Source organism: Mauremys reevesii, linkage group 9 (genome assembly GCF_016161935.1).
Source record: "Mauremys reevesii isolate NIE-2019 linkage group 9, ASM1616193v1, whole genome shotgun sequence".
Lineage (NCBI taxonomy): Eukaryota > Metazoa > Chordata > Testudines > Geoemydidae > Mauremys > Mauremys reevesii.
The window spans coordinates 97715238-97728273 of record NC_052631.1 but is presented as its reverse complement, the minus strand read 5'-3'; the positions used below and the strand labels follow the sequence as shown (position 1 = coordinate 97728273).

General features: G+C 40.0%; 1 long non-coding RNA gene across 3 annotated transcripts in view; it reads left to right on the top strand.

Annotated features, from left to right (window-relative positions):
• LOC120372482 overlaps positions 1-13036 on the top strand; it is a 121377-nt gene that overhangs the window by 84703 nt on the left and 23638 nt on the right. Inside the window, exon 2 of one of the 3 annotated variants that reach the window (XR_005585003.1) lies at positions 11411-11551. This is a non-coding gene — a long non-coding RNA (uncharacterized LOC120372482). Of the gene's footprint in view, positions 1-11410; positions 11552-13036 lie in introns of those variants that run through there. The other 2 variants (XR_005585002.1, XR_005585001.1) reach the window with 2 other exon arrangements.

Sequence of the window (13036 nt, the reverse complement as noted above, 5' to 3'; positions counted from 1 at the left end):
AAACAAACAAACCAGTGCTGCCGGTGGAGCGAAATATTGGGACAAACTGTGTCCCGACCAAAGATCGGTCGGGACATGGGACAACCACCTAAATATCGGGACGGCTGGTCACCCTATATAAAACATGTCTGAGAAGCAGGGGTAAGGCAAAGATAGTGTCAAGAGAAGGTCCAGGTGATGGATGTTACTGAAATGTGCATCGGTGGAGAATGTGCATGGAAATGCTTATTGGGTTTCTTTTTTTCTCTGCTTCTCACCAAGCTACTTCACTGGGCATCCAGTATTCATCACAAGCCAAAGCCTTGAATAAACCCACGCTGAAGAGCGTGTTTGAGAAGTTTTATATGACAAGATCACCAACTGGGTTGTCCTTTGCTCTCCCCCCTCTTGTTTGTTGCATCTAATAATGGGCACAAATGTGGTTTGTGCCATCAAGCACAGGGCATTTGCTCATGTTCTGTGGTCTCCATGTTCTTTTAATTTGGGAAAGGGGGTACGGAGGGGAGGGAAATAGCTGTAAATGTCAAACCTCAAGAAGGGACTGATCCCCAGCAGTGCTTCAGCCCCCCACCCCCAACTCTTTCACCTCTCTTTGCAGATTTCCTGGGCCAGACCCTTACCCGGGGTACATTGGCATAGCTCCAATGATGGAGCCATCTGTGTCTCCCGTTTCCAATGGTATAAAATGATGACTGACTGTTTTAGTGGAAGGGTATAGAAGAGAATGTGGCCAGGAGTGAGTATACTCAGAACACCCTCATGATATGCCCATTATTCTATAGTAAGGTTCCAATTCTCTATAATTTCCAGAGATGTTATTAAAGCGTTTGGCATTGTTACTTTAGGGTATTGAGAGTTACTGTAGAGTAAAGAAACTATATTAGCAGTTCATGTTTTTTAGCATGCTCGGAGTTAAGGTCACTAACATACTGAAAAAATGAACAACTTCTGTATAGCGCTAATTACAGGACTGATTTTACCCCATTGAAATCAATGGGGGGGGGGGTTGCCATTGCGGTCAGCATGGTTGATTTTGGAGTCTGTTCCTTGGAGGAGAAGGCCCTTGAGCCAGGCAGAAAGAGTAGTAGAGAGTAAAAATGCAGAAGGGTTCTTTTTCCTTAGCTCTGAATTCCTAATGATCTTTTCATTCCTGTGGTATTCAGTGGGAGCTGTCTGCACATATCTGATGGGAGAGCAGTCCCCAGGGCTCTCATAGCTGCCCCCTGGTACATTTGTTATCTACTTCTTGCTGTATTGTACACTCTTCTTTTCACAATCACTTTCCATCCTTTTGCCCACCTTTCCTCCCACAGAACTCTTCTTCAGGTCTGGGAAAGGTACTCCCAGCATCACAGCCAAACGCAAGGTGGAGCAAAGTGGTTAGCATAAGTAGCTAGAACATATTGTAAGATACCATTCAAGGTAGAGTGGAAGTTATGGGATTAATAGATTCTTCCCCAGATTAGGACATCAGAAAGTGATGTAACCAGAAACTGAATACAGTGTGTTAAGAAGAACGCTGTAATCTGCACTGACTTGCACTCTGTGTGATTTAAATCAATGGATGGAGCTGCGTGCATGGGAGAGGTGGATCTTCAATGCAGAATTTGGCTCTGTGTGGTCACTGATTGGTAAGAGTTTTGTGTGTAGTCCAGTTTCAGAATTCTAAAAGAGCCCACTGAATCCACATTTTTTCTGATTTCTCCACTATCTTGAAAATTTCTCAATGAAAGAGTTTTCTCTTGAAAAATGCTGATTTGACTAAATCTAAATGTTTTAAAGGGAATGTCTTGATTTTGTAGAAAAATGTTTCATTTTGACTTTTGTTATAATGTATGACCAATATATGATTATAATGTATAACATGATCTATTATGAAATAAGACAAAAGGATAACATTGGAATGAAATGTTTTGACTGTATCAGAAAAAATTAAAATTAAACATTAAGGTAAGAGCAAAATGAACATTTTAAAATTTTGTTTTACAAAAAATTCGGAGATTTTGACTTTTTATCCTAATTTTGGATGAAATCAAATGTCAAACTCTCTGAATTTCCCAGAGTGGAAATTCAAATTTTTTTTGACCACCTTTAGCTATGAAACACCGGGTGTAAAATATCATTAGCTAGCAAATATGAATCCAAGTAGAAATTCACATTAACATTATCTTGGGAGGAACAAACAATATTGTCTCTGTTATTCTATTCATGCTTTGCAAGCTCAGACATATGAGGGATAACATCAATAGCAATAAATATAGAGGAGGGGCTTTGGTACCAAGTAACTCTGAACCAGTCAATAGTTCAGAAAAATAAGGTTATTTGGTCAGCTGATCTTGTCTTAATTAGTCAGATTGTGTTTGGCAATCAGAATACATGTAGTTTTGTGTGTTGAACAGACCTATCACTTTCACATTTCTGGGCCTTTTTCTCACCTTCATAATAGATTATTTTTCTCCCCATCACCTTTTAGCAAGTAGTATTTTTTCCAAGAGAGACTATTTGGATTTTGCTTTACATTTGTAACTCTTCTCCTCTTCCAAAGGAAAGCCTGACACTTTGAAACCTGTTAAATTCAGCAGTCATTGAGCAAGTGCTTGTAAGATGATTATTCTCTGTCACTGGGGCATGCATCTTTTTCTTCTAGTGGGAAGTACTTCTGAAGGTTTTTGCTGCCATTAAGGAGAGCTTCCCTAAAGATTGTTGTATTTTTACCTGATTTGAATTATGTCCTACAGACTCTTTCTTTAAACCATGTCTCAAAGAGGTATAGATAATTTTACAGAGAAACCTATAAGGTAATATATGCCTCTTTTGTGAGTCACTTTAAAGGTGTGCATTAATTCTTGAGAACTGAGGTTACCTCGTCTATGCTGAAATCTATACGATGACATACCTATGCTATGACTCATTTCATGATGCTATGAGAAGCAGGAAGTAATATTGACTCCTTAAGATACATAATGGCTATTAATAATAGTTGTAATAGGGAGACAGTGTTGCCTAGTAGATAGAGAACTGGGCTGGGACTCTAGACTTGTGTTCTATTCCCAGTTCTGCTAAGGGGTTACCTTAGGCATATAACTTCACCTCTCTATGTTCCCTTATTTATTCCATTTAAATAGTCCTGCGCAGTAATGTAAAGATAAAGTCTTCGAGTGAATCTGAGCAATCTTCCCGACTGTGTTCTCACTTCTGTTGAGTTTGTGTGTTGAGTTCCTTGGGCAGGGGGCTCACTGACAGAGTATCTGCAGGCCCCAGACCCTCTCTCTATTGGGAAATATGGAAGATGAATCCAGTTCCTCCAGAGATGTATCTTTGGAGTCTCCACTAGGTAGGATCTAGGAGTATCTGCCTGGTTCCAAACAGTCCCTAATGTCTTGGAGTTTTTGATCAAAGCCTTGTTCCCTGATTTTAGTTCACATAGTGTTTTTGTTCTGTGCCAAACACGGAAGTTCTGTTTATGCCAAACTTTTATTTTGGATGGATCCCATTTTCAGGTTGAGCCAGGTAGGTTTAAGCTATATTGGTGCCACAGGTAAAGGTGTCCTTAGTAGTCTTCTCATTAAAAGTTCTGCTGGAGATTGTCAACACCACTTGCATCTGGATTGATACACCAGAAGTGTTTTATATAGGTCCACTGATTTTTTTTCAGAAGACATTTTAAAGTCTGCATTGCTCCGTCCACCACCCTATTCTTTTGGGAGAAACGTGACTACTAGTATGCTGTTCAAAATCAAAGCCCTATGTGAATAATAGGAATGTTTCACAGGTGAATTGAGGTCCATTATCTGATATGAGGACTTTAGGGACACCATGTTTTGCAAATATTGACTTTAGTTTCTGGATGACCTATGCCTATGAAGTCTGTGTAAGTAAAGCCAACAAGCTTGTGTGTCAGGGAGTGGCACATTGCTTAGCAACAGCAAAGCTCACTCTTGGTGAGGCAGAGCAGTAGCACAGTGGCTCGCAGATCTGAGTGAGATGTCACGCCTCTATAGTTTGCTTTTTAATGCATTCCAGTTTCTCAACTAATTGTAATCCCAGTATACTAGTGGGGGAGTTGTCAGTCCTTACATTTACATATATTATTTGTTGAAGAACTTTGTGTTTCTCCAGTTCCCCCAAGGAACTGGCCACAAACATCCAATATATTGTTACTAACGACACATAGAATCTCTTTCAAGATCTCCACCCCAGGATTGATTATAACTTTTCTGGAAATCGCAGTGACTGTTGCCCTAGTATCAATTTTAAATTTAAGGTTTCAAGGATCTAGATTCATCTTGCATACCAACATGTTGTCTGTTCTGTTGAGGTTGTTGTCCTTAGAAGTATGGAATCATTGTCATCTGATGCTAACACTCCCTCATGGAATGTTTCTACTACTCTTGGTGATGGCACGTTGTTGCAAAATGTCCCATTTTCTGGCATCTCCTGCATTCTGCCACTTTAGCTGGATATTGTTGGTATCGTCCACAACTCTTCCAACCTTCCCTTCTATGAACGTCCTTTGGTCTCCCGTTCTTATGTTGTAAATTTGGTCTGACTGTGTCAGTATTGTCTGATGCAGTCTCCCCTATGCTGCTAACATGTACGTTGCACTGCTGTTTCTTTATGCTTTCTTGCATTCTCACTTTTGCTATAGCCTTTGCTAGTGTGAGATCTGGGTCTAGCTGAAGCTGGGCTGATAAATTGCTGTCTCTTATGCCAACAACTACTCTGTCGCTTATTAGTTCTTCTAAAATTCCATATTTGCAATGTTCAGCAAGATTATGAACTGCAGAAATAAACATCTTCACTGTTTCTCCTTGTTCCTGGTACCGCCTATTAAATTTGTCCCTTTCATCTATAATATTCTGTCTGTGAATGAAATGGATGTCAAAAGCCTCTTCTGCTTAGTGTATTTTTTCTTCTCATCAGTGAGGGGTGGGGCACATAGGATATCATCATCAGCATCACCCATGGCAAATATCAGGGCATTTACTTGGCATCTTTGTGCTTTTTTTGTTAAACCAGAATCCATCTGGAATCACTCAAATCTCCAAATCCAGCAAGACCAACTCCTGGGTTGCCAAAATCAAACTTCTTAACAGAGCTATTTGTGCTGTGGGTTCCATTGCTGCATTAAGACAGGGCTCTGCCCAGGGATGCTGGAACGGGGTGTTGTGGGGGGCATGGCTATGTCCTCCCATTTTTTTCTGGCTGTAAGGGTGAGCAATGGGGTGGACAGATGTAGAGAGGAGTGACTGGGGGGGTGGTCTTGGTGGAAGGGGAGATGCTAGAGCGGGGGCTTGGAGGGAATGGGGAGTGTGGAGGCAATGCATTGGGAGAAGGGGCGGTGTGAGGGTTGCGGGTTGGTGGGAAGGGCTATGATTCGGGCACTTTTAGGGAGCTTCTGTGGCTCCTGGCTCTTCCTCCTCCTTGCTGCAGCTTTCACAGGTCTCCGCCCTGATTTTCCACTTATTCACTACTCTGGCAGTCTGTGGAGGTCTCTCTTCTTTCCTTTAATCCTCCTTTAGGGAAAAGCTTCGCTCACTTCTACATCACGTAGAGCAAGGACGCAAAGAAAAAGAGCCAAGCTTTCAGTAGCAATCAGAGAACTCCCTTCCCAGGAAGTGCCCATGTGTCTTAAGTTCCCTGCTGCCACACATTCTGGTCCTCTCTGAACCAGGAACTCTGGAACCACTTCGCAGGAACAACTGTAACGAAAGCCACTCAAGCCTTGACATGACTCTTGGTTGACCACAGAAATTCATCCCAATATTGAATTTTCAGGAATTTCAGTATATTAATATAATAAATTCTTCATAATAAATAGTAGCCCTGATAGCTAAGAAAGACAGAGTTACAGTATTGGATGAAGCTGTTAGTTTATCCATTAGGAAAGTGTTTACCTGTTGAACCTCTGAGCTCCTTTGCCACAGCCCACATACCTTTTTCATGTGGGAACACCAGCCTGCAGGTAATTGGATTTACTCAGCTAGCAGATTAGAGTCCAGATCAGGAAAGCATAATATTTCCTTTTGAAAAAAAACCCAGTAAGGATCATACTAAGGGCCAAATCTGATCCAATCCTGCCATCCTTATGCAGGCAGGTAGACCTTGCGCATGTTAGTAATCCCACTGAATAAAATTTATTTATCATAACTGTTATTTCCTTATTAAGATTGTGGTAGTCCTCACAATGTTCCAAACACAGAAGTCATAATTCATGCCCCACAATGCCACCTGCAATCTGAAAAGTCAAGGAGGCTAGTCACATGAGTAAGGGGTGTATGTTTTCAGTTTTAAGGCTGATTTACTAGGTATTGCAAACCCATTGACTTAAATAGCATGGCACTGGCTACAATTCAGCATAGAATTAGGTCATTTTGCCTTACAGCAGTTGCTAAATTTAGGACCAAAAATGAACGTGAGATATACAATAAGGCTGACTTTTTACATGTAAATATATGGGCATGTTTTGAATTATACTGCTGAAAAGAATTGTTTTCTTTAATAAAATAAGAAAGTGTTAAGTGCACTAGGTATGGTTTATCTTGTTCATTCAAATCCAAGAAAATAACTTGCAGGATAGCGGTGTAAAAGTGTTTTCAAAATTTTATGGTTTGTATCCTCTCTTCCCAAGGAACAAACTTTAAGGAATGAACATTATGAAGGACTGAGAAAGTGAAAAGGGGAAGTTTTCAGTGAAATTACTCTGAGGCCTATCGGACGTAGCGGTACGCGTTTTTCGGATCGATCGGATATATATATATCTCATCTAGACGGCGATATATATCGCCCCCCGAACGCTATCTATCTTCTATCGATTCGTAACTCCACCGGCGGTGTGGCGGCGCGGAGAGAGGAGAGCCGACATCCGATCCGCCGCCGTGAGGACGGAGATATTATCGAATATAAGATACTACTTCAGCCACTATCACGTGAGCTGAAAGTGCGATCTTATATCGATTTTTCCCTTTAGTGTAGACCAGCCCTTAATCTCTCCTGTATTGCCTTTTCTCTTAAGGAGTTAGCAGAATGCTAGAATAATCTGCTACATATTAAAGGGAACAAACCAAAACTATCCTTTTTTTTGTAGCACAAAGAAACAAATGTTTTAAGATTCACAGATTGCATCAAAAAATAGCTTGATGAAGATCAACATAATACCAAATGAAATATTTCACTAGAATGACCCTTGTTGAAGCAAAGTAAAGGGTAATAAGTAACACAATTGTTACATTTTATGTAATCATTCCCTTTGTAAGCTACTGAGGCACAATTATTTTAATTTGAAATGTCTATAGATGCAGCACTGTTTTTCTCTGACTGAAAAAGCCAACAAAACCCTGACTTAATCTTTCAAATATTACAAACATTAAGCTGTATGTTTGAAGATTTCACTCTGTTTTATTCTTCTGGCTAAATAGCTTTCTTATGAAGCATTCTCTCTAATGATACCAGCATTTACCAGCTTCAGTCTGAATGACAAAGGGTAGTTAACCAGTAAGTTGGCTTTTCAAAAGATGCAAGAGTCTTTTGAGTTGCATCGTTCAGTTTTGGCAGGTGTGTGTATGGAAGTCTGTTCCTTGAGCTACATTGGTTCAGAGTGCTGCAGCCAGACTACTCTCTTGCTCCCAGGAGTAGGATTTTGGGTCTATATCATTCCCATCCTTCATCAACTTTGCTGGTTTCCTAGACATCCAGACATCTAATTCAACACTGCCCTTTTTAATTTCCAGAAGCTCTCAATAGACTTTGGACTGCACTACCTTTCTACACTCAGTTCTCATCCACCACCTCTTCACCCACTCACTTTGAGTTCTTGGCTGCCTCTTGATCTCCCCACTCTGACTTTCCATAGGTGGGCTGTTTCTTTCACTTGTACTCTCCCAAGGATTTGGAACTTGCCTCCTCTACCTCCAAGTTGCTGAGTCACTTCCTGCCTCCATGTGTTGCCTTAGAACCTCTGTATTGATTTTAGTATATTATTGACTCTCTATCTTTTGAATATTTGTGTACTGCATTTTGTCCAATATCCGGCCGCTGGTGGTGGCCAGTGCTAGATGTTTCAGAGGAAGGTGTGAAAAATGTTGCAGTGGATAATAATAGACCCATTTTCCCACGGGGGACGTTTCTTCCCGGCCCAGTCAGTGAATGGTTGGCTGCTGCCATGAAACCCATGTTTATATCAATTGTAATTTTTTTTAAATTCTGTGTGTCATAGCTGTGAATGCTCTTGCTATTCACATAAGCCTAATACTTTTTCGAATCCTACTGAGCTCTTGGCCTCAGTGCTAACTAGTGGCAAGTAGCTCCACAGGTTAATCTATGCATTTTTTAAAAAGTATTTCTTTTAATCAGTCTCAAATTTGTAGCTTTTGGATTCAGAGGGTTCAAGGCTAGTAGAAGGGACAATCAAGTCTGACCTCCTGTATGTCACAGGCCGTTACATTTCAACAGGTTACTGCATTATTGAGCTCAACAGCTTGTGTGTGATTCTCTCCCCACCCCCCAAGCCTTCTGCATTGGCCTTATTCTGCTGTGATTGGATTCAGCAGTGAGGCAGAGTTAGGCCAATTCAGAGGGCTTTGGAAAAAAAACACCTGAAATTCCTAGTGAACTGGGATCATCTGTTGATCTGAAGGTATAAAATTTATGACCACCGATTCCACTGCATTGGCGAATGACTGGGCTGCTGGAGAGATCTGGGATTAGACGTCAACTTAATCTCTCATATTTTGAGACAGCAGAATTGATGAGAGCAATGTCCTTGATGGCCATGTCAACCAGTGAGGCACACAATGTCTTCATTAACTAGCACATAGAGATTAATCTCTAACACATCTGGGGCAGCTTATTCTTCTCACAGGAAATACTACTTTTATTTTTTAGAGAAAAGGTTCCCCTTCAAAATATGAATTGCTTGTTCACTATGACCTGTAAATCATTTTCAATCACTGCTTTGCAGGATACCGTCCCACATTCTGCAGATATCGCCAGCATTCCTTGTTCCTAGATGTATGACTTTGCACCTCACCAGGACACTGGACAGGGCCAAAGGGTTATAAAATGAGCATGTTACCATCAGCCAATCAAAGCTTTTAAGGTGTTCAGGGCCGGCCCTAGACTAAATAGCATCCCAGGTGAGGAACGTCTCTGGTATCCTCCCACCAGTTGTTAAACTTTTGAATACCTTACTGCACTCCCAGCCAGGCACCCCAGGGGTCGCCTGCCCCGAAGTTGTTTTTCCCCCAAAATAAAAACATGAAGTAATTAGATTTTTTTTAAAAAATCATATCTATTAAATAACTCCAAGCTTTGTTATGCAAAGGGCTCGATCCTGTGAAATTCTGATTTCCCTCAACTCCCAAGCAGCTGTGACTCTTATATATGAGTGATCTTAGCCTTGAATTTCCAAGGCTTCTGTAGGCCTTTCTTACAAGAATGTTAAACCCTAGTGCTTCCATGTTTCATATGGCAATAATTACAATTTCTGCCTGTGATGTTCTGGAAAGTGTTTAACTCTTTTTATTACTTGCTACTGTGCTGGTTTTAATTTAATTATGGATCATTTGCAAATAATTTTTAAAGCCCTGATTCAACAAGGTACTCAAGTAGGTGCCTAACTTTAAGTAGATGAGTCATCCCATTGAAGTCACTGAGTGCCTGCTTAAATACCTTGCTGAAAACCCCAAACTGCATTAATGTCACTGCTTAATGCCAATACATTAAAACAGCACAAACAAATTAGAGTTGAGTTACACGTTGCTGTTAATTATTGCTATAGAGGCTTCTGGAACTAGTTTTTTCTATAAAAATCTAGGCTTTATTTTTGTTTTCTCAGCCCAAACTACAATTCTGATTCTACAAACACTTTTGGGCATGCTACTATTTATCGTAACACGTGCTATATGCAATAATAAGTGTTTGCAGGATTAGACACTGTAGATAACTATACTAAATCTAGCACATTTAGAATATTATATAATTTAATTGACTGGTTGAAAATGTGTGACAAAATATAGGGTGTGTGAGTTATTAGTTAGCTGCCTATGTAATTACCTTATTTTAATATTGAATTGTGTTGATCTTCTTTGTTCAGTAGAGAAAAAAGATCCTTTTTTGTCTATTCACAAGAACTGGGCTATTGGTTAGAGGGTTTTGCAGCTAATCTTTCTGATTGTTCAAATGTCACCATAAAATATTTATCATCTTGATAATTCTAAACCTATCACAACAGATTGGATGGTAACAATTAAAATTATACTAACACCACTAAAACAGATATAACAAAGAGTGATGCTTGTTAAGCACTTAATGATCCCTTTCTCCAAGGAATTGCATTTCAGTATCTTTATGCTGCCTGATTCCCTTACCACAACCTGCCAGTTTTTTGTGGACTGCTGCTCTGTGTAATACATATTCAAACCCTGCTCTGCAGCTCTCATCATGCCAATCAAAGATGCAAATGGAGAGCTATTTGACTGTGTGATCAGAATTTCTTGCATTGTAAGGACATAAATAATAGTCATAGAATATCAGGGTTGGAAGGGACTTCAGGAGGTCATCTAGTCCAACCCCCTGCTTAAAGCAGGATCAATCCCCAGACAGATTTTTGCCCCAAATGGCCCCCTCAAGGATTGAACTCACAATCCTGGGTTTAGCAGGCCAATGCTCAAACCACTGAGCTGTTTAACAGTGTCAAAGCAATCACACTGTCCATCTGAATTGTAGTCAGTACTCAATATGGACCTGATCCAACATCCACTGAAATCAGTTGGAGACTTTCTATGACTTTAATGGGAGTTGGATTAGGCTTTGTATGTTGCTTCAAAATTCAGCTGCATATATTGGGCCAGATCCTCAGTGTAAACCATCATAACTCCCCCGAAGTCCATAGGGCTATTCAGATTTATACCAGCTGAGCATTTGGCTAGTAATATGGTAGCCTACACTCCTCCTCACTTCAGGAAGGCTTTCTGTTCCATGAGGAATTATGCCATAGGTCCTTCCTTTTACTGAATTACTCAGTGAAGACACCCAACTATTATTTAAAAACTGTTAAAATTAATAATCATCTCTTAAAATGTTTTATAATAACAACTAGCTTTTATATAGCACTTTGCATCAGTAATTAGCAAAGTGCTTCACAATCTTTTAATGTTATCCTCACAATAACCCTCTGAAGCAGGGCAATGCTACTATACTCATTGCCTCAGTTTCCCATCTGTGCACAGAGAGACTGAATGACTTTCCCTTGGCTGATGACAGACAGGAAGTCTGTGGTGGAACAGGGAATTGAACCTGAGTCTCCCAAGTCCTAGGACTGAGGCTAATGTGCTAACTATCCCTCCTCTCTTAAACTGATGTAATTGTTATTATTTTGAACTTTAATATGCCATTTTCATTTTTTTTTCAGATTGTACCTGTCAAGGGGAGCTATAGGAGACCGGATGGGTGAGGTAATATCTTTTATTGGACTGACTTCTGTTGGTGAGAGAGACTGACATGGCTACAACAACAGTGCATACAAGGGGAGCTATATCTTTTATTCTGACTGGTAGGAAAAATGAGCATAATTAGCACACAAAAAATGTTTTCCTACCAATTGGGTTGCTAACTTTCAGGATTTTCACTGTGAATGGTGGTATTCAACATCATAAAGTCCCCAGGATGTTGTTCCACCAGTATCCCAAAGCAGAGATGTCCCATAAAGAGAGTGACACTTGGCAACATGTGACAGATATTAATCATGTTGCCTAACGCGCTACGGGAAAGTGCTTAGATACCAGGATGAAGAGCACGATGCAAGAACCTGTATAAAGTAGAACAATGTTAACTCGATGTGGATGGGATGATGGATTTTTGAGTATTGTTTTCATTTTCAATCTTATATGCCATGAACTAAGACTTCTCCCTTGTCTATTGTCTTTCATCGATTCCAAGGCCATAAGGGACCATTGTGATTATCTAGTCTGTGTTCTCCTGTATAACACAGGCCATACAACTTCCCCACAATAATTCCTAGAGCATATTTTTTAGAAAAATATCCAATCTTGATTTAACAATAGTCTGTGATGGAGACTCCACCATGACCCTCGGTAAATTATTGCAATGCTTAAATCACTGTTTAAAATGTACATCTTATTTCTAGTCTGAATTTGTCTAGCTTCAACTTCCAGCTATTGGATCATGTTACACCTTTCTCTGCTAGACTGAAGAGCCAATTATTAAGTATTTGTACCCCATGTAGATACTTATGGGCTGTAATCAAGTCACCCCTTAACTTTCTCTTTTGTAAGCCAAATAGATTGAGCTCTTTAAGCCTATCTCTATAAGGCATGTTTTCTAATCCTTCAATCATTCTCATGACTCTTCAATGAACTCTGTTCAATTTAACAACATCATTCTTGAATTGTGAATCAGAACTGGACACAGTATTCCAGCAATGGTTGTACCAGTGCCAAATATAGAGGTAAAATAACCTCTCCACTCCTATTCTAGATTCCCCTGGTTATGCATCCCAGGATCGTGTTAGCTTTTCTGACAACACTGGGAGCTCGTGTTCAGCTGATTATCCACCAAAAAACCCCAATCTTTTTCAGAGTTACTGCTTCCCAGAATGGAGTCCCCCATCCCGTAAGTATGGCCTACATTCTTTGTTCCTAGATGTGTATATTTACATTTAACCATATTAAAACACACATTGTTTGCTTGTGCCCACTTTACCAGGCGATCCTGATCACTCTGGAGCAGTGACCTGTCCTCTTCATTATTTACCACTTCCTCAATTTTTATGTTTTCTGCAAACTTTATCAGTGATGATTTTATGTTTTCTTACAGGTCATTGATAAGAATGTTAAATAACATAGGGCCAAGAACTGATCCCTGCAGGACCACACTGGAAATACACCTGCTTGACGACAATTCTCTGCTTACAATGACATTTTGAGATTGATCATTTAGGCAGTTTTTAATCCACTTGTGTGCCACATTAATTTTATATCATTCTAGTTTTTTAATCAAAATATTGTGTGGTACCAAG